Source organism: Lissotriton vulgaris, chromosome 1_1, assembly GCF_964263255.1.
Source record: "Lissotriton vulgaris chromosome 1_1, aLisVul1.2, whole genome shotgun sequence".
NCBI lineage: Eukaryota > Metazoa > Chordata > Amphibia > Caudata > Salamandridae > Lissotriton > Lissotriton vulgaris.
Window position 1 is genome coordinate 1,492,987,980 of NC_141685.1, and position 20,944 is coordinate 1,493,008,923.

At 45.8% G+C, this 20,944-nt stretch overlaps 1 protein-coding gene across 2 annotated transcripts in view; it reads right to left on the minus strand.

The window, feature by feature from the left end:
• The window catches only part of HDAC10 (histone deacetylase 10), a 502,554-nt gene that overhangs the window by 470,313 nt on the left and 11,297 nt on the right, over positions 1–20,944 (minus strand). For both annotated transcript variants that reach the window (XM_086967401.1, XM_086967398.1), the window contains one exon: positions 951–1,040. The gene's annotated coding sequence lies outside the window, so the exon portion shown is untranslated. The remainder of the gene's footprint in view (positions 1–950; positions 1,041–20,944) is intronic.

A 20,944-nucleotide genomic window follows, 5' to 3' on the forward strand; every position in this document is an offset into this window, starting at 1 on the left:
AACTGATGTATCGCTCTAGTGATTTGTTGTCCTAGTATTGCCCTTACGAGGCTGCTGGTACAGCCACGATTCGGGCAAAGCTGCTTTAGGTTTGAATGTCAGCTAACAAATGCGGACAAAATATTGCGACCTTGCTGAGAACGGCATATGAAGTATTGAGGCACAAAAAAAAGATTGCTGAAATGCTGAACTGTCACGATCTCAGCAACAGCACAACCTTCAATTTGACATGGACTATGATCCCATTCTCCCTCTACCCTCTGGAAGGCACATTTATTCTCAAATTGAAATGCTGTGTGTTTTGTTCACCAAAGTGATGGCCTTTCAAAAATAGACACTTAACTGTTTGTAAATGTAAATCTGTATGTGTAAAGCGCGAAATACTCATCCTTACGGGTCTCAAGGCGCTGGGGGGCGTTGTGGAAACTAAATGAAGTATTGCCCAGAATCACATGGTGCTGAGCTGCCGCCGGCGGGGATCAAACCCTGAACCCTGTGCTCCAAAGTCAGCTGCCCTGACCGCTACACCACACCACGCCACGCCGCACCTCTCCACGGTCTGAAACTACTAGTGAGCAGCAGAATCCTCCAGAAGGCTTCAACCTCCACTTAACCCTGCAAGTGCACCTGTTAAATATCTAAATGTATTACTTTTGGCGCTACAGCAGCGCCTGTAACTTTCTGCTAATTAGCTTCATTTAAAAGAACATTGCCCGAGGCTGTGTTGAACAATCCATGATCCCGACAGGTGCCTTCCTGCAAATTAGCCTGGAGCAGTGTTGAACATTCTATGAACTCGGCAGGTATCTCCTGGCAATTAAAATCCTGTGACTCAGCATCTGCAACTTCCCATGTTTTCCCCCTTCAAGTGCCTTATACGTAGCCAGCAGCACTTTAAATAGTCCACGATGGCCCATTAGTATTGCTTGTTCTCCCTGCTGACCACTCACCTGTTTCCTACAACTGGCTCCTCTCCTGACGTTGTTCCAGCTTCCCCAGCGATCCGATGCAGTCTCTAGCTACCGGCTGAACCACGATCTCTGAAAAAAGAACAAAAAGAACAAAAAGATTAAAAGAGAAATCAAGAACAACCCAGCTTCAGTGTATTCTTGTTCACAATCGATAAATGCATATATTGAAACGCTCCGGGCTTAGTAGCCTTCCTGAACAATTCCTTTGCAAGGCAATAACCGAAGCGCGACATCTAATCTCCTCTGACAGGGTTCTGTCAGAACCCAGATATTTTCTGGACACCCCTCAAATGTCTGTGCTATACATTGGCTGGCTGTCCCCAGGGATTTTAATATTGCCTAAATAAATCTACTCCTTACAACACTGAGTCATAGACCAGTTACAAAGCGCAGAGTCAGGAACTAATTTTTTCTGAGTCTTGACGTCTGCTCGAACCTTAGCAAGATTGCAACCTCCAATTAAGTGAGTTCAGAAGACTCAATCATCGGTAGGACAGTGCCCTGCAGATGCTTGTTTTAAGGTATGGTCACAACTAATGCTTCAATTACTTACCGGTAATTGCATTACTCTGAGTCCTACTCCCTCGCTTCCGTTACTTACGAAATTGAGGCATCCCTGCCTCACCAGACACCCGTACCCACGTGATTTGTCACGTGGGGACTATATATAGCCCCCAGCCCCCTCATACCTCCTGTAATACCACACAGATCGAAACCATACCAAAAGGTTGGCCTGGACCATCAGGGAGGGAGGGAGGGATGTAAGTAAGGGAAGCGAGGGAGTAGGACTCAGAGTAATGCAATTACCGGTAAGTAATTGAAGCATTACCTCATCGTCCCTCCCTCGCTTCCCTTCCTTACGAAATTGAGATGTACAAAGCCAAACAGGACAACCAAAGAAGGTATGCAAAAAACAGGTTTATTAAAAAACACAGAAGACCAGGGGAAAAATCACTATTCAGGAATCATAGTGGAAAGAACCCTGTGTCCAAACACACCAGCACAGTCAACCTCCTGGCCAATCCTGTAATGAGAGGCAAAGGTCAGCGGGGAAGCCCAGGTGGCAGCCCGGCAGATCTCTGAAATGGAAGCCCCTTGGACCTCCGCACAGGAAGCAGCCATGGAGCGAGTGGAACAACCCTGAACCCCCAAAGGAGAAAGGTGCCCCCCTCTTTGTACGCCAAAGAAATCAGAGAACGAACCCAACGACTCAAGGAAGGAGTAGAAGGACGCAAACCCCTATTCACAGGACCAAAATTAACAAAAATGGAATCTGAGAGACGGAAAGGAGCGACCTGCTCCAAATAGACCAGGAGAGCCCTCCTAACATCCAAAGAGTGAAGCCGCACCTCAGACTCAGAGGACAGGGAACCAAAAAAAGGAAGGAAGAACCAACTCCTGATCCCTGTGGAATTGAGAGTCCACCTTAGGACGAAAGGAAAGAATAGGTCGCAACACGATCCTGTCATCAAAAACCCGACAAAAAGGGTGTTTGGAAGAAAGAGCCCCCAGTTCACTCAGGCGGCGAGCAGATGAAATGGCCACCAAAAAGAAAGTCTTGAAGGACAACAGGCGCAGATCCACAGAAGCCAACGGCTCAAAGGGAGATGACATCAAGGCGTCCAAGACCAGAGAAAGATCCCAGGTCGGAAAATGCCGCCGAGGGGCAGGAAGAACGTTACTCAAACCCTTAAAAAGGCGACTGACCAACCCCTCAGAATCTGAGAGATTGCCCTAAGAGCTCCTAAACGCCCTAATCGCAGCCCACTGCAAACGAAGGGAAGACACCTTCAAGCCCAAGGAAGCACCCTCCTGAAGAAACAGCATCACCTCAAACAAAGAAGAGGAAGAGGGGTCCAAACCTTTGACAAGACACCACCGCGGCAGCAGCGATCAACTCTTAGTCAGTTTACTCTCTCCCTCCTTTATAAATATAAGGGTTCCTTTAAAACAATTGCGCTTAGTTTCATTTTCCAACAGCCGTTTTTTTTTACATTGAGCACGTGCATATGAGCTAATATGTTCTTTTTATGCCCTTTAAACTGTCCGGAAATAAATCAATTCAATATTATTGTTTCCAGATAGAACAGAACACTTCTCCGACTGGACTAATTAGCCAGCGCACTTGAAACCGAAAACGTTGTTTCACATCCGTTTTCTGGGAGGTAGACTTAACTCAGCTTTATTCAATGCATTTTCACATTTTCACCGCCTCATAGACTAAGAGGGTCCTTTTCTCCCTTTAGACTTCTTCTTTGACCGTTTTACATCTGACACGGTTCCCCTTGAAACACCCTAAGGTATGTCATTAGCCCTGGATGTTTAAACATATTTGGAGCTTTATTTAGATGCTCTATTTTTGGAGAAGAGAGTGTGATTTAAGATGACAATTTCGACTATATTTATTTGTCACGACCTTGTTTTCTTGATAAAGACTGGCAGTCATACTGTCATTACAATGCACTGGACTTTGCTTTTACATGTTTCATAAAAAAGTGAATGTTGACTCGTTTCTAACTATAGAGAATGTGGTTTCAATGGAGCTGTTCTACTTGAGTCCATTAACTACCTCTTAATCATAGAACTGTTGTTCTTTTCACATGATGTGCAGTATTAGTGGTTTCTCAATTCTGAGATTAATGACTATTTTTCAGTGTAAGAATGTACACTCAAAAGTCACTCCATCATGATACTCCGTAATGTAATGTTGTTCATGTTGAATGATACAAAACTCCATGTTTTTGATTACTGGGTTTTGTGTTTTCTTAGCACCAGTGTTTTTTTTAATAAATATGTCTGCATGTGGATTAATTCAAATAGGATAAAAGACAAATATCCACACAAATTTGTACTCAGTCACATTGACTGAAAATTTATTTTTAGATATCTTGGAAGTATCACCGGGAAGGGGTAGATACTTTCCTTAAGTTTTATGTATGTTACATGTTTTCAGAGCTTTTTAGGGTCTAGAAATCTTCAATATTATTTTAATAATGATTGATTTATTTTTATATAGGGAGTTGTTTACAGCATTGAAATAAAACATCGTCCTGATGATGGTCTTATCGATGAATACAACAAAGACCGAAACGTCGACATCCTGTTATCATCTCCTTTAATGCTGTCTTTAGACGCCAACCTACAACCACTTTTTATTTTTTAATTTGGGTTGTTTGTTTGATTTAGCTGGAGCTGATACTCAATGTTATGAACCATAGAAAAAATACTGTCTTTCTTCGTTCATGACTTCTTTTGCTTGAATTAATTTGTGTTTTCACATCCCTTGTCACTTTTACAAAGTAAAGATTTGATTCAAAACAAACTCCCCTTTTTTGCTCTGTTTTATCTTTACCTTCCATGCATTTATGCTGTGTTCAAAACAAATTTGATATCCTCTGGATACTTAAGAGTGTGAAATTGCAATACCACTCATTACCTCCAAGGAGCCAAACACATGGTCACAATGTTTGCTAACCATAACAACTTACAATTCTTCAGTTCTGTCAAGGCAATGACTCCACGCCAAATGGGGTGGCTCAATTTTTTTATTAACTTCGATTTTACCAACACATATTGCCCAGGAGCCAAACAAATTCAGTCAGACACTATCTAGACTAGGTCATACTAACACCCTGGGCCCTTCACCTGACCCCCTCAGTATTATTCCTATTGAAAGACTATTCACAGTCCCAGAAGTTGAGATTTTCATGAAAGACATACAGAACGAACATCAAAAATTAGTTTGTCATGTCTGGGCACAAAATTCAAAACAGATTATAAAGGATAATTTCCTCTTTTACAATGAAAAATTCTTCGGTTCCCCCTGACAAGTTACAACACTAGGTAATTCAATGGAATCATGAATCAGTTCAGTTCATAAGCTTTATTCGATTATTCAATAAACAATCATAAAAGCACACAGAATATTAAAAACAACACATTAAGATTATTAAACAAGCATTTACAATGCAATAGGTCTCGCATTATTTAAGTTTGAGCTATTGGCCTTGTAAATGACAATGCCTTTTATTCCTTTGCATCGGTGCGTAAAAAAACACTTTGTACTTATAGTCCATGCTTATGAGAAGCAAGGCTGGCAATCTCTTTTACTGCCAGCCTTGCTCATCATAAGCAAGGACTATACGTTCAAGGTGCGTGTTGATGCACCGTTTGCAGGTTTTAAAAACAAATGAATACAAGCATTGGCATAGTCAATAGGTCTCGCCTTTGTGACCTTATAAGTATTTAGCCATGCAAATGTTATCTTGGGTGCTACAACATCTATTGTTCTTTAACGTGGAATCTTTGACACTAAAGGTCACATTATAGCACTGCATTGAGAATTATTTATTTAAAGTGCTATGTTTGTACAACTGGTAGAGTGAACTCACATATCTGGAAGTGCTTTCATATGCGATAATGAAGAAAAAAATATGTTTAGTGAAATAATTAATTTGCTGATCATAGAGTTTAAGCGAGGAAGCCGCAATGCGTCCAATTTTTCTGGTTTCACTTTGTAAAAATCAGCCAATAAATGGGTAGCAATGTGCCTCTTCTTACGCTAAGGTTTGTTTTTATCTTAATGCACGTTTCAAAATATAGCGCAAACTTTACCAGGTTATTGGAGCACTTTACATGAGCATCAGTTCCATTACACAAGTTCACACACAATTGTTTATAGGGATGGGGAGATTAGGTGATTTGTCCAGAATCACAGGATGTTGAGCCGACGTCAAGACTCAAACCCACTTCCCCAGTCAGCAGCTCTGACTGTAACGCCACACCCTGGGTAGAGAAAAGCAGGCAGAAGCCAAATGAAAGCTCAGCTCGTTATGGGCTTCAGGTCCCAACAGGACCTCGAGCTGAGCCAGATCCATGCTTCAGGCTCAAGCCTGGCTCGAGCTCTCAGTGTCTCACCCACCTCTACGGTTGTGGTGAACAAACACTGCTATGGGGCGAGGGAGTTGGCTGTTGTGTGATCAGTTGTAGCAGAAGCGCCGACCATGGTGTGACCTGTGCAATGGGAGCACTGGGTCTGGTCTGTGCTGTTGCATTCCATTGCCGGCTGTGGTGGACCTCATTCTACGCTGCACTGGTTGTGATGCCAGTGGCGTAGCAAGTGCACACTCAGTTCTAAAGTGAGCAATGAAAATGGGACCCTATGGCATAGTTTGGAGTAGAAAATAACTACTAAGTATGATGTAGCGGGCCCCCCAAATGTGTTAGCCTGGTGCTGCTGCACCTGCTGCACTCTGGTGCGTGTTATGGTGCAAGGACACCGACCAAGGTGTTGAAGGGCTGTCTGTCACAGGCATGCAGAGCGATGGCTGATGTACAGGCATGGGTGCAGGAGCAACAGCTGGGATGACACGCTGCTGGTTATGATGCAGCGCAGGAGCAATGACTGAGGTATAGGAGAGCACTGACAAATGTGCAGTACCAGAACATCGACTGTGGTGAATGTTGTAGCCCTGAATGTGGTGTGAAAGTGCTGTCGGTGAAGCACAAACGCTGGCTGTGACGCAGGAGCGCTGTGCCACTAGAGCACTGTATCAGCTGTAAAAGCACTGGCTGCAGCGCCAGATCACTGGCTGTGGTATCCGAAGGCGTTGCAGCTTTCTGGATCAGCACCTGAGCTGTCTGCCACAGCCCACGAGGGAAGCGAGTTCAGATGTGTGCGGCCGCAGTGACTGAGTAAACAAAGACATATTCTGGAATCATCTTCCGTTTTCCCAATACTGGTCTGCTCAGGCAGATTATATCACCAGAAAAAATGAGCGGGATCTACGAGAGAGCGTACCTGCACTCACCAAACAGCAGAGCATCCCCGTTGCAGCAGCTCCAATTTGAGCACAACAGTTGGTCTTTGCCGGCTAAGGCCGATGAGGAAACTAAAGCAGGCAGAGTTAAAGGTGAAGTGGAACACAGGGGCAAAAGCACGGTTATAGGGACAGCCATTGGCCATTCAGAGGAGTAGGCCGGGAGCAAATGCAGAGACTCAAACCCATTTAAGAGCGTGCCATGGGTGCGTGTTTTAAAGATAATTGTTACTTTGCTTGTAATTAACAGCCTTCAGTTATAAAAAAAAAAAAGAATTGCAAGCACACACTGACGTTATTACAACAAAGGACAAGGAACACAACACACAGAAACAAGACGTCAGCGTTTAGTTGCGTCGGCCGCGAAATGGATCCAAAAAACTAAGCTGGAGGCAGCTCGGGCGCAGCACGTCTTCCGGAGACGTGCACGTTCACAGAGCACAATCGGCCAGAGGAGCGGGGGTAAGGGAGCACGAAGACGCCGAGACGAGGTAGGGGATGTGTGTGTAAGCGCCGGGGGGTTCTCTGTGTATGTGTGTGCGTGCGTGCGTGGGGGTCTGTATGGGCGTTGTATGTGTGTTGTGCATGTGTGGTGAAAAGCCTGCCGGAATCGGAGCGCGCGTTGACGCGCGTGACCTGATCCCGGCAGGCTGCTGCTGCGTGCGCGTGACAGTCTGTTGTCCTCTCCCCTTGAGTCCTTGAAAGCCGGAATGACAACAATAGTCTCGCTCTGCGACAGCAGGCCTTTGGCCTGCAATCGCAGGGCGAGACCTAAAAAGGGTAACAGTATTTTACAAGATTTAAGACAATTCAATTAGAAAGAATACAATGGACATAGCAGCAATTAATGCACAAAAGGCATAATTAGAATTCCAGGTTTTTTCTGATGGACATTGATTTTAGAATAAAGGTTGCAGTAAAAAAACAGATATCCGAATTATCCAGTGCAAATAAGAGTTTCATAGCAGTTGTAACTGTAAACACAGAGTATTTATTGAAAAGAGGTTTGAGATAAAAAAATACGGAGTTGCAAATACAAGGGGCAAATTAGCATAAAGTGCAGTGTGCTCTGTTTGGTGGTTCCATCACACGGGCAGGGAGTTGTAATGTAATGTAATGATGATACTTGTAAAGCGCACTGTTACCCCATCTTGGGGTGTCCTGGCGCTGAAGACCGCTGGGGAACCAGTCCTGGCTTTCCCTGTGAGATGGTCCCTTCTGGGTATCTCCAAGGTGAAACCAGGCATCCCCGGCGTCTGTGGGGGGCCGTGGTAGAGATGAGGCAAGCTTAATGCCCAGAGTTGCCGAATGTGATCCCTGGTTAGAGTAGGCACCGAGGCGAGAATTATCGAGTCCGTTGACCCTGGTCCACGACCCTGCCGCGTCGGGAATTGAACCCTGGTCCTGGGCCGTTCTCTGCTTCCGGGTCTGCCGCCTCTAACCAGTGAGCCACACCACTCCACACGGACGTATGGTTTTTCATCCTAGGGAATGCCACCAAGTTATGAACAATGTCTAATCTCAGCCTTGTTAGGACAAACTGATGGGACTGTTTGGTAATTACTTAGGCATGCCATAACCTTCCACATAATTAGATATATAAAATACATGAGTTGTAAAGTGGCTAAATTGATCTTTACGCATCTTAGATTTGTCCCCCAAAAAGACACTTTTGACCTCCTGTTTAGTTTTGTTGATTGCACATACAGGGTCACTGAAAACGTCCAAATCAAACATTTCTTTATAAGATGTTAGGACATATTTTAACCAGGGGATCTGACAGACTTTATCCAGGCGGAGACAGTCTTGTATTATTCGCCTAGTGAATCCTGTTTCGGCCTTGGCCCATATTGACCTCCAGACCATAAGGGGTCTCAATCCTATCAGGTCAGTCAGGTATTCCAACCCCACCTCTTTGTGAATCAGTTCGGTGGATGCCGAGGGTGGGAGACAGAGGAGTCTCTTTAGGAATGAATTTTCAGCTACTTGCAAGTCCCCTTGATTCCAATGTCCCCATACTCCCGAACCGTAAAGAGCAACGGAGGCACATCTGTGCCGGTAGACATTTAACATATCAGGAATGCGACGACTACCTAATTTAGAAGCAAAACGAAAAACTCCCGTGTAATCCTTGCCCATCTTGGCCTTGATGTTAAGTAGCTCTGGGGCCCACGACCCACTGTTGCTGAAAGTTATTCCTAGATAACAGAATTTGTCCACAACCTCAATTCTATGTTCCTTGAACTGGAACGGTTTAAGCGGTTTCACCTTTTTCCCGCAAGCCATGATAAAAGTTTTAGAATTATTCATTTTTAATTTCCTCCCCTTAATAAAATCATAGAAATGGTTCATTAATTTTTGCAGGCCAATTGGGGTTCTCGAGAGTAGGACAGTATCGTCTGCATAAAGCAGTACCGGGATCGCTTGGCCCTCGACTTGGGGAGCATCTGCTTGAACCTTCTTCAAGTCGGATTCCATAGCGTTTATAAAAAGGGAGAAAAGTAACGGGGCTAAAACACAACCTTGCCTGATGTCGGATTTGACCTTGATCTCCTTTGTGCATTCCCCCGCTTGGCCAAAGTGAATCTGTGCTGACAACTTGTTGTATAGTCTGGCCAGGAAGTAAATAATTGCAGCCGGGGCTCCCATTTCAAGTAAGGTGGACCACAAGAGAGTATGATCCACCAGATCAAAGGCACTAGAGAGGTCTGCGAAACAGAGAAATAAAAAGCCCTGTTTAGCTTTGGTGTATTTCCCGATGATAAGATCTAAATTAATACACTGCTCAATAGTGCCAAGACCCTTCCGAAAACCATATTGGGAGTCCGCAAGGATATTGTTTGCTTCAGCCCATTCCTCCAGACGCAACAGTAGGACCCTGCTCATAATTTTCAACGAAGAATCCAGAAGGGAGATGGAGGAGAGGCCAAGAACTACCGCCCTATCTCCCTTCTTATAGATCCGCAAAATTATGGATTCACTCCACGTAGGTGTACTATCGTTAACGGAGGCATTAAAGACCTGGGTCAGGAGGGGGCTCCATAGCGCTAAATCGGTTTTATACAGGTCGACCGGAACTCCGTCCGGTCCTGGGGCCTTCCCCCCTTTGCTGTTACGGATAGCGTTATCAACTTCTAGTAGTGTAATCTACAGAGGTAGTTTAGGTCCTACATTATCTGCACTTAAACAAACATGGTCCTCCCTGGCCGGATCGAAAATTCCTGTAAAATATTGAACCCAGTTATCCTCACTGACCTGAGCTGTTAAAACTGGGAATTCCTCCTTTTGGAGGAATGGGCTGTTAACAGTACTCCAGAATAACTTGCTATCTCGCAGCTCCGCCGCTTTAGTCAAGTTGTCCCACGCTTGCTCCCTAAGCTCCTGTTTTCTACGAGTCAAAAAGAGTTTGTAGGTTGCCCTAAGAAGTGTTACGGCTTCCCGGTCTCTAGGGTGGTTTGAAAGTGCCCTCTTTAATTCTTGTAGTGAGTTCGTGCAGGCTCTGTCAAACCAACCTACAGTTGCCCTCTTAGATTTAACCTTAGTAATGGTGAGAGACCTTTTGATTATATCACTGAGTTTTTCGAATTCAGCGATAATGCACCTTGGGGCAGCATCATCATCAAGGCAGCGGAGCAGCTCTACACAGCCGGCTCCCACTATTTTCCGCATCAATTTGTCAGAGTTTTCCCCACACCATTTGATCCTAATACCATTTTTCCTACAAGGGGTAATTTCATCAACAATCCTACGCTTAAGTGTAGGCATAGTCCCCCAGATAGAAGTCGACATAGTAATGGCATTATGGTCACTGAGGCCAAAATCAACAATGTTAGGAACAGCACAGAGTGGGGCAATATGTACAGAAATCAGCAAATGGTCAATAACGGAGGCTGAGTTCCTCCCTACAAAGGTCGGTACAATATTACCATCTCTATCCTCAGCAGGTTGAAGGATTAGCAAATCAAAATTAAGCAAAAGGGTATTAAGGGAGTCGCCATAAGGTGTATGGATAAAATTAGCCCGGTCCTCTCCATTGGCCCCGTCAAAACCACATACATTTGTAAATGAGTAGGGACAAGTTCGAATATTGAAATCCCCTCCCCAAACAATGTCATGAGGGTTATGAATATCCCTACAAATTTTCTTAACATCTGTCTCGAGATCATTTACAACACAAGTACTCGTGGGGTCAAACTTTTTGTTATAGTGATTGATTAACAGAGTATCGCGGCCCCCTCTTTGTTCCAACCATAGTATTTGTGAATGAGATCTTACGGTAGAATGGGATTTCACACGAACTGGAAAGTTAACAGACAATAAAGTTACGAGCCCACCTTTTGCCCTACCCATGGTGGACTCTTGCGCTAGACAATTGTAAGACACAAAGCCATCAAAGTGGATCTCTGTCGTAGACCAAGTCTCTTGTAGGCAGAGGATGTCAAACTTGGAAATGGATTCCCTCCAACCTAGAGACAACACCTTCTGTCGCCAACCGGCAATATTCCAGCTCATAATTTTGAAACCAGGAACACAAGGGACTGGCTCAGTGAGCCCAGGATCACTTGGGAGTACTGGAGATGATAGCGACTCCTCAAGATTAACCGGGGGGATCAATGGGTGGGGGATGTCCACTTGATCTACATCCTGTGGTTGCTCTAAAGAATTAATGGTAGTAAGGAGAGATAACTCCATATTGGCTACAACCACTGGCATGCACTCTACAAGGGGGTTTTCGTTTGGTTCAGCCACTTCGACTGTCAAACCTTTACAAAGGTCGGAGGTGGAAAATCGTGTAGTTAAAGGTGACTCAGTGGCTAGGGGTAGTCAGTCAACTCCATCCAAACAACTGAACCGATTATAGTCACAGAATGGAGCATTCAGGGGCAAGAGAACCGGTCTTACTTCGTGTCTTCTTTGTCTACCCCTCCGCTCAACCCTGGTCCAGTCATCTCTTCCTCTACCATAGTTCGTGGGAATGGGTGGAAAAAAGAAGGACAGTGGGAGGGTCTGGATGGTGGAGTCGAAAGATCTATTAAAACCCGCACAAATATGCGAAACTGTTCTGGGGTCTCTGAAATTAACCGTTATGCAATCCCCATTTATGGTCTTAACAGTTTTACCCAGCCAGGGCACCCTTCTTACCATGATAATTTCATTGTGGAGGTGGGCCGGCAAGGGTCTGTTCCAATTGAGCCACCCGACAACCTTGCTTTTTAGGGCATAAAAGGTTTCTGCTTCCCCAGCTTCCAAGGTGGGGGTTCCCGCTAATACTACCATAAAGCGATTTGCTTCCGGTGGAAGATCTGGCAAACGGGGTCTAGGAGCTCTATGCTCTTTCACTGGGGAGCCTGTTTGACCATCATCAGTTAACCCATTAGCTTTAACATTACTCGGTTGGGGTGCAGGTATTTGCTGAGACGGGAAAATATTTACCGGATTAGGGCCCTGAAAGCCTGGGGTGGACAGGTTAGTTTTTGGGCCATATTGACTAGTTGGGCAGTAGCCCCCCCCTGTGGGGGTCCAGGGGTAGTGATGGCAGCAGGAATAGTAGTCGGGTTACAGGGCTTGTTGGAATTCGCTAATATAGCAGCTGTCACTTTCTCTATATTTGACAGTCTTAGTTCGATTCGCTCCAATTTGGCTTCCAGAGGAAATAAGATCGATTTAAATAGGGCACCCATACTTTCAATTGATACATCATTGCTAAGTCGGTTGGGGGGAGGGGATTGAGTTAAGGCGATTGGAGGGGAAGTGGTGTCATGCTGTAACTTAGCTGATTTTGCCTTGCTTCCATCTTTCTTCTTGTAAGCCCTCTTTCTTTTTGAGATAGCTCCTTCCTTAACCCCCTGTGACAGAGTATTATTAACAGTAACATCATGATCAGAGGTGTTAGGTACATTATTATCAAGGATTAGATTAATTTCGGGAAGTATCGTTGACCAAGATGTCCAAGTCCTGTGTAGCGTGTTCATCTACTTCCGGAATAGTAGCTTGACCAGCCACACAGGGAGTAGCAGTAACAAGATCTAGGGGCCTTTCAGGCGTTTTGGCGTTAGCAATCGTTCCCAGGGAGGATCTCTTAATAGCCGATAATTCTTGGGAGAGGCATTTTTCCAGGACAGTAATTTCGGTGTCAAAGATAGAGTTAGCTCTAATGAGGAATTTTTCCATACCTCCGACTGTAGACCCTCCAACTGATGACGTCTTGCTCCTTTTTCGCGTCCAGCCATGAAGTACCAGTATAGCAGACAGAAGTTGACAATAGGCCAGATGCAAGAGGGGGGGGCCCGGTCCGGTCAAGACAGGTCACGAACGGGCACAAACTGGCCCGCCCTTGGCCCAGGCTTCGCCCGGCGCCGTCCCGCGTGCGGAGTCACAACTATATGCGAGTGGGAGGGGCGGGAAGAGTCGCAGGTGCGCCTGGTGGTGAACGGGCTCCGCCTGCTGGGACTCGCAGTCCCGCACCCTCTGTCAGGTAGGTGGCAGTGTCAATGGGACTCCAACAGCGTGAGCCTTACGAGACTCTGGGACGCCTTGCTCCCTTCCACACGGGGAACTGGTTCAGGTTTTGCCTCCACACGGCTGCGAGCGGAGTTCTATCGTAAAAGGCCCAAAAACTGGTCATTTACATTCCACAGCCTTTTATTCTAAGAAACTCCTTCTGCCACAGCATAAGGTCGCTGTAAGAGAGCCCCTAGCCATTAAATTAGTCTTCACCAAGTGGCGACATTACCTCCAAGGAGCCAAACACATGGTCACAATGTTTGCTAACCATAACCTACAATTCTTCAGTTCTGTCAAGGCAATGACTCCATGCCAAATGCGGTGGCTCAATTTTTTTTATTAACTTCGATTTTACCAACACATATTGCCCAGGAGCCAAACAAATTCAGTCAGACACTATCTAGACTAGGTCATACTAACACCCTGGGCCCTTCACCTGACCCCCTCAGTATTATTCCTATTGAAAGACTATTCACAGTCCCAGAAGTTGAGATTTTCATGAAAGACATACAGAACGAACATCAAAAATTAGTTTGTCATGTCTGGGCACAAAATTCAAAACAGATTATAAAGGATAATTTCCTCTTTTACAATGAAAAATTCTTCGGTTCCCCCAGACAAGTTACAACACTAGGTAATTCAATGGAATCATTAATCTACTTTAGCTTTTACTTTTGATTCGTTTGAGCAAGAAACAATTTCTTTTTGCTAAAATCTGCAGACTGTGCATTAGATTAGGGAATTATGTGGCAAGTCCATAATAATGCAAAAAAGGCTGTGGCCGCAGAATCACACAATTCCAGTGGTCCTGATTATAGCATGGTTCGTGTTGTAGCAATGCCCTGATTTTGCCACCTTTTTGTAAATAGACATACTAGGGAAGTGGTAGTTCCACAGTTGGAATACACTTTTGAGTCTGTGCACGCCTGCAAACTTGCATGTTTATGGGTTTGCAGCAACTCTTCCCACCCTGCGAAAGGTTGGAAATGTACCCTTGCCAAAGGCAGAAGTAAACGGTTTGCTATGGGGGAAACAGAAGATATGGGGAACGTGAACTTGCAAAATGCTTGTAGATTCTCAAATGTGCAAAAATTCACATGCATATTGTTCATGCTAAAATGCTGGTTTCAAGCTTTTTCTAGGAGCATGGTTCACAGGCCTACTTCTGTAAGTTCTCGGAATTCTTTTTTTTTTTTGTGAACCTTTATTTGTAGTACATGCAGTTACAAGTATGGGCCTACAACCATCCTGGCCGGCCGCTAAACAGAACGAGAATAATGCAAGCAGTATGTGTAGTGATAGCAGTTCGAAACCCGGGTTCATAAAATAACGGTACATAGCTTGTAATCAGACACAACAGATTGAAATCAGGATGTGAGAGGTTCTTTTTCAACTAAGAAACTAAAGAAGAGGCTTCGCACAGTCGTACACAGTCCCGCAATAGTGTGCTAATCAGGATATCTAAAAACAGTGTTAATACGAAGGAAATATCGGGGGGAAGATATACAAAACAGAAGAAATGCAGGCACAACCCCAGCGTGTGGCAAGTCTAACTCCCACCCCTCATCACCAAACATACCGCACAGAGCGTGAGCGACGACGACACTAAAAAGAGAAGAAAGACTAAAGGGCCATAGAAACTAATATCGCTCAACCACCCATCCCGCAACCCCCCACCCCGCACACCCACAGAAGGCCATGGCCTACCCCCCCAGCAGCGTGCCTGTCGCCCTAATAGAGACCCGAAATATAGAAAGATAGAGAAAGGAGGAAAAGATAATAAGCGGAGGAGGGCCCTCATCCTGCCGCCCTGCCCCGCCCCTCGCCCCTACACCTCGGAAATCCCAGAAAGGAAGTAACACTGTAATGAAGAAGAACAAATCCCAAGCATAATAGCGATGAATTATCGATCGAGCATACCCACTGCACCGTCTGTCAACAATAAAGCCAATAGACCATGAACCGCTTCATCCCTGACCCGGTCTGGCGGCGGTACCGCCCGAAGTCCACTCATTAAGCAATTTAAAGCACAGTCCTGAGGGTCCGAACAATATGGGTGGATCCGGGTGGGGCACAGACCCATAAAAGCACAACAATCCAAGTCCATTTAAGTACCGACAGCAACGATCAGACAATAGCAACTCCGGTCTCGGGAACTTCCAAAAGCTCACAGATAATAACACCATCCAGGAGAGGAGAGTCACACAGTGTGGCCACCGCTGCGACACAACCAGGCCAGTCCGAGAGGAAAAACAGCGCTCCATCCGCAGCCGCCAGTTGAACACGTGTCCCAAGAAGACATCCATACGAGCAAGCAAGTCGGTCCGCGCGGGCACGGGAGCCCGAACCTCGAGCGGCTCCCGGTGCCTCTGCGGAGCTGGAACTTGCTTCATGGACTCAGCAGCAAGTTCATCGGCAGCCCCCTGGAATCGGACCATGGCCGATAGGGACGGCGAAACAGCAATGGCGTCCATTCTTTCACCCAGGTCCCAGGCATGGCAATTCATGGTCTCGTGCAAAACCGTTAGGGCAGCCAACACGTCCCAGGATGTAAGCTCCTGCGTATGTTGCGAGCATCCCGGCCCCATCAGCGCAGCAGCCATCTCACGTGGACGCGGGCCGTAGAGGAGAGCACCAGCCGCCATCTTAATCCAGTCGGCCCGTCCCTCTTCACCACTGTCGGGGACCAGGCCTCACCTTCGAGGGCGCCACGGGATGCGTCCCCGGGGCAAAAAGCTGTGAGGCAGGCTCCTAAAAAGAGAGCCACCAAAAGGCTAAAATCCCTGCCGGGCCCCGGGAGTCGCCTGCCAATGTCAGGGGCAGTCCTTGGCTATACCCGGGCCACAAAGTTTGAAGAGGGGGCAGGAGGCATGCGCCCCCTCCGATCCTGTGCCACCACACTGCCCCTCAAGGGTTACCGCCCAGTGGACCGGGTCTCCACCGACAGGCCCTTCACCGCCATCAACGGCCGCCAATGCTGCAGCTGCGGCCGAAGGCCCTGTCGAGTCAACGCCCCGGTCTCATCGCCGCGTGGGCCGCGGAGCAGTCGGGGACGGTTCTCAGGATTCGCTGCACCCAGGAGCTTCGGGAGCAAACGGTAGGTGCTCGTTTTCTTTTCTCCTATTAAAGTATGCCTTCGTGGCTCAGGATAGACGTCAGGATAGACGTGTGGGGCGAAAGGGCTCACGGAGCCGAGCGACTATGCGGCCATTTCGAATGCCTGCTTGGCTCCTCCGTTCTCGGAATTCTTGAAAGTCCTAACTGTGAACTAAAGCGAGCTGCCCTTTTGTGACTTTCTTCATAAATTGGGCCCCAAATGATATCTGGTGTTACTCACGACCATTTGTTTTTATTATTAATATATATATATTTATAACTTATTATATGGCTCACTTCACTGTGAGTGACATCATTCTGATCTTTCACAAGGAGTACATTAGTAAAGTAGTTTCATTCAGTGCCAGGAACTAATGCGGCAATGTGTCCTTTCTTGAACAAAAACAGTTTATCTTTTTAGCCAAAGTTTTTGTTACTTTGCTGAGGACCCACCAGCTCCTAGAACAATAAAGTGTAACAAACACTAGGTCAAAACAAAGCACGCATTGACAAAAGCAAAAAGGTGGCAACCAGTGCCAGACCTATTGTATTTGTCAATGCTTGTTTAATTCCCCATAATCTTGCCAAAACTGGTTTTACACTTATTTATATTCTTTGGAAACATTACAATGGAAAAGTTCTCTGCATGGTAAATGACGTGGGCCACCTCATTCCCCCCCCCCCCCCCCCCCCCCTCCCGCCTCGGGTGCCCAACGGTACTAATGTCTAAATCCCTATGTCTGATTTTTGTTGTCATAGGCAAATACAGATCACTCATGTGCTCCAAGTCTCACGGATTGCGGTCTGGTTGGATTCGGGATGGGTGCCCAAAGTAATACCCTGATAGTGGTGAAAGGAGTTAAGCAGAACGAGTGCGGTGGTAGCTGCATACTGTGTAGTGAGCAGTAGCAGTGAACAGGTCCTTTTTAAACCTGTGTCAATGGAGTGAGGTCTACAGGCTTGCTCATTTTTAAGTTCCACTGCTGCGTGCTGAACTCAGACCTTGGCTACATCGGTTTGGTGTGTAGTGCTGCTCATGAGTGGTGTCTCTGTGCTGGGTATACGTGTGCTTGGGAAGGGTACAATACACAGATAACGCAATACTGTGCAGTGCATTCATGCTGGGTGTATGGGAACCTAAGAGTAGTATAGTACAGTGCGTGCATATTAAATGCATGTGTTGGATCTTTGGGTGCCTATGAGGGTACAGTGCCTGAAAGATACACTGCTAGCTAGCGACTGTTGGCTATAAATTAGAGTAGTCATGCCTTTGAATGGTACAATACATGGAGGGTTCTGGGTTCCATCTAGGAGACCCAGGCCTGCATGATGAAACATGAGAGGAGGTGGAGGAATCTCCTCCAGATTTGTGTGTTGCTGCATTCCTTTAAGTTGGCTGGGACACCTTATGTGTTCTTCAATTCAGTGAGAGGTCACAAGAAAGGGGCCTGGTCACATTTCAGGAAGGAGGTGGGGATGACAAGAGAATCATAAAAGCGTAAGTGCGGGGTCCTGGGCTAACCTTTTGATTTACATTATCGCTGTGGCTGACATGCAAGTGCGAACTTTAGTCACTCCCATGGCCTGTGTTGTGGGGCTATCAATTCTGGAGTCGCACCTGCTGTGACAGACTTTTTTCAACAGGGCAGAGGAGTAAGCACTTCAAAGGAAGCTCACTCCCAAAATAAACTTCAAAGACTCGGACTCTAAACTACATTTGGTGTCTGGAAAAAGACTATAACAAGCATTTACAATGCAATGGTTTCGCCTTTGGAAAAGTTAGAGCTATTGGCATTGCTCATGACATTTCTTTTTTTGTTTTTGACTTATAAATAAATGGCATTGTTATTTACATTGCCAACAGCTCTCTCAGACCACACAGCTCTCTCAGCCTTGTATATCCCTTCATAATAGCGAGTGGCAAACCCTATTTTGCGAGTCTGTAATGTTGCAGATTCGCAAAACAGGGTTTGTACATTGCACAGGCCTATTTTCCTATTTTGCGGTCGCAAACGGGCCAATTTCCCATTTGCGACCGCAAAAAAAAGGTTGTGCATCTGTCCCAAAGTAATTAAACTACAATCTATCCTCACACTCGTAATCTCCAAGCTCAACTATGAAAACAGCCCATCCTCGGCTCCCCAGCTACATCATATGTAAATGTAACTAATTCAAAATGGTGTTGCAAGACTACGTCTCCCCCTCCACCCTTGAGAATATATGACATCAGTCCTGGAAGCTCTCCACTGGTTATTCACAACTAGATAGATAAGCAATGTTCATAACGCCAAGCTCTAGAGCTCACTATCAGCCAAGATTCGGAGCCTTAACATTTTGGAGGGAGGGGAAACAGCTGCTTGCAACATAACTACAAAGTGACCGAGTCCGAGTCAGAGCGAGTATGGTGAGATGTTCAAACAAACAGAAAGTGTGAGTGAGAGAGAGAGAGAGAAATGAAGTCCGTGTGTAAGAGAGGGAATCAGAGAGAGAGAGAGAGAGAGAGAGAGAGAGAGAGATAGATAGAGAGAGAGAGAGAGAGAAATGATGTCCGTGTGTAAGAGAGGGAATCAGAGAATGAGAGAGAGAAAGAGAGAGAGAGAGAGAGAGAGAGAGAGGAAGAGCGCGAGAGGAAAAATATGTGTGTGTGTGAGGAAGAAAAAGATGGAAAGAAAAGTACTGTGAAATGGAAATGCATTGTTTTGGGGAGAATGGTAGTCAGAAATATATACGGTGGATACAGATATAAAGTGAGTGGGAGAGAGAGCGCGAAAGTGCGAGCCAGACTCCGAAAAAGAGACGCAGTTAGTGACAACGAAATAAGAGGGGGTGAAGCGAACATTTCAGGCATTATGGACCTATAATTGCATATGGGATATTAGAGACAAGGTCAATCGCGGCCTTGTTCTTTATTGTCATAGGACTATGAGATGGCATTGTAGGACCCCCCCCAAAAATGGAAAATAATTGTTATGAGTAATTAACAATAAAACGTTCTTTTGGGGGTTGAAATACCGCTATTTGCAGGGATGACGTCATGCGTATGAAATAGGGGCCTTACAACTTCTGGCATTTGCAGAATCACACTGAAGAATAAGTCAATCACTGACACGGTTAAGGACAAGGTCGGCCTTGGAAAGCGGCTCAGCGTCCGAGTTGTGCTTTCCCGCCCTCACCCGCCAGTGATAAACAGTGTGATGGCGAAATGCCTTCCAGCCTCCATGTAGTGTTGTTGCTAGATGACTTTTCCAGATAGTAATACAGGAATCAGTTCATCTAATACACCGCTTGTTTACAATACAATGCATAAGGTATAGATAAGGACGTATAGCGGTTTATTTGGTCCACCCAGAACATCTAATTCTGTTTTATAGAAAATAACAATATATTTTGTAGGGCGTCACTACAATGGAAGCTTTTAGGAAGCACTCCCCTCTGTAACATAAAGGTAACATTTAGATTATTCAAGTGTGTACGTCCGTTCCTCTGATGTATGCATGCATGTTAAGGAAATAAATGCATGTACAAAAAATATAAATAGAAAAACAGGAACATATAATGCAACCTCATAATGCCTAAAGTTATCTTTCATTTAGTGTCTTATTATAATGTAGGGCCTAATACAGAATGTAATGGCAGCAACATCTCAAACGTGCATTTACTACAATGACTGTCTTTGCCCGCCCCCACCACCACTGGTTTTCACATTGCCCTGACCCAGTCGCTGTTGTTAGCCTTCTTTCAGGAAGAGCTGACCCTGAGCAGTGGCACCAGAAAGGAGAAAAGTGTCTGAAAATGGCACACAAACATTTTGAAGATTGGTGTTAGGTTTCTAGGAGCTGAGATCAAGCGATGAAGCACCCAAGGGAAAGCGGTCGCAGCTTTCCCACTTGGCCTAATTGTGTCATCCTGGGCACTTAATTGGTGCATGCCTCAGTAGATTCATTTAAATATATGGGAGCGCCTAGAAAGAGGCAGGAACGCAAGGGTGGGGCGCTGTATGCAAACGGCACAGTTGCCTTTGGCATTGGAATTGTTGCTTAATTGGGACAGGCAGGGGAGCTTAGGTCACGCGGGTCCTGGACGCCTTGCAAGTGGTAGCTGTGTCAGAATAAACAAGATATCTGATGTCCCTTGGACACCCCTTCGGGCATCCTTGGCGGAAGTGTACCTAAGCTGCTCTGCCATCAAGCGCCACCAGGTGAAATCTGGGGCACCATAGCAGGGTGCTCGTGTTTTATTTAGGTGGGGTTTAGCGCCAACATGCTTCTAGTCACATCTTTCGGATGGCTTCGAAGCACTGTAAACATTCTGAAATACTAAAATAATACGGAATATAGAAAACATGGGCAGTGGCAGCTACCAGAGGTAGCATCACGCATCGAGGCTCAGAGCAAAAATGGTGAACTAAGTGGGGGATGGGCATTACCCCGCCCCGTTTTGTTACAGACGATGAAGTTGGCATGAGCACAGCATTCGTATGTCACGCCTCAAATCCCACCAAACCACAGGGGAGGGTGCGAGTGTGTTTTGAAAATTGATCACCGATACCACGTC